This window comes from Nomascus leucogenys, chromosome 16 (assembly GCF_006542625.1).
Source record: "Nomascus leucogenys isolate Asia chromosome 16, Asia_NLE_v1, whole genome shotgun sequence".
Lineage (NCBI taxonomy): Eukaryota > Metazoa > Chordata > Mammalia > Primates > Hylobatidae > Nomascus > Nomascus leucogenys.
This window is the reverse complement of record NC_044396.1, coordinates 27104730-27105983: the sequence shown is the minus strand read 5'-3', so window position 1 is coordinate 27105983 and position 1254 is coordinate 27104730.

Sequence of the window (1254 nt, the reverse complement as noted above, 5' to 3'; positions counted from 1 at the left end):
TCTTTCATTGCTCCGGGTGACTTGTACCACACTCAAATGTGAGCTCCCGTTTCATTCTGTGGACTCTTCCTCTTTGGTCATACATGCATTCCACAGATACACATTGAGCGCCCACTTGTGAGAAAATGGCTAGGCCCTTTGACGAATAAGGAGACCATAGGGTATATAGTGTTCTCAATTATTACTGTACTGCAAGTCAAGTCAGTTGGGATGGGGAAAGATGAAAAAATTAGACAAATGGGAAATTTTACCAAAAAGACCCTTTATCAGCCTTTTTTTTTTGGACGGAGTTTTGCTCTTGTTGCCCAGGCTGGAGTGCAATAGTGCAATCTTGGCTCACCACAACCTCCACCTCTCGGGTTCAAGTGATTCTCCTACCTCAGCCACCCAAGTAGCTGGGATTACAGGCATACGCCACCACACCCGGCCAATTTTGTATTTTTAGTAGCTACGAGTTTCTCCATGTTGGTCAGGCTAGTCTCGAACTCCCGACCTCAGGTGATCCAACTGCCTCAGCCTCCCAAAGTGCTGGGGTTACAGGCATGAGCCACAATGCCCAGACTTGTATCAGCAGTTTTTAAAAGCGGGAGTGTTTGGGAGGGGTAACAGGTTACAGGATGAAGACAGATATAAAATAGTGCAGATTAAGAATGCATACAGACAGCACTTTACATTGTCCCCCTTGAACATAATAAGGGGAAATAATACTTTCACCTTAAAAATGCATTACAGCCTTTTGGGAAAAAGATGTTAACTATTAATTTTGGCATGTTCTTGACATTTTTGTATTAACTGGCATAGACGTTAAAGTTGGTCAGTTACATCTTTTTCTAGAATAGGAATATGTTTTTTTAAGTGCTGCTTGTTTCTATCAGCTATATTGGATAAGTCTGTAGAACTAGAAATGCTCTTTTCTCAGAAGACTTGGTATATACTCAGGGAAACTGACACAATAGAGTCTACCTACCATTTTAGTGGCGTAGATGATGGAGAGGGTTAAAGACGTAGAGGACTTTTCCTATCCAATAAAGCACTAAAATTACAGGTATTTAGGTTAATGTTCATTTCACTTTTTGCGGGGTGGTAGAGAAAAAAATCACCTTACAGGATGAAATCATAAGCTTCTGTAAGTATTCTAAAGGAAAGTGATAGCCTAAGTATCTGTATTTAATTTTAATGTGTTCTTTAAAAAAGCATAGCATATTTACATCCTCCAAAATTTATCAAATATTTAATAAGTTTAAAATTCCAATT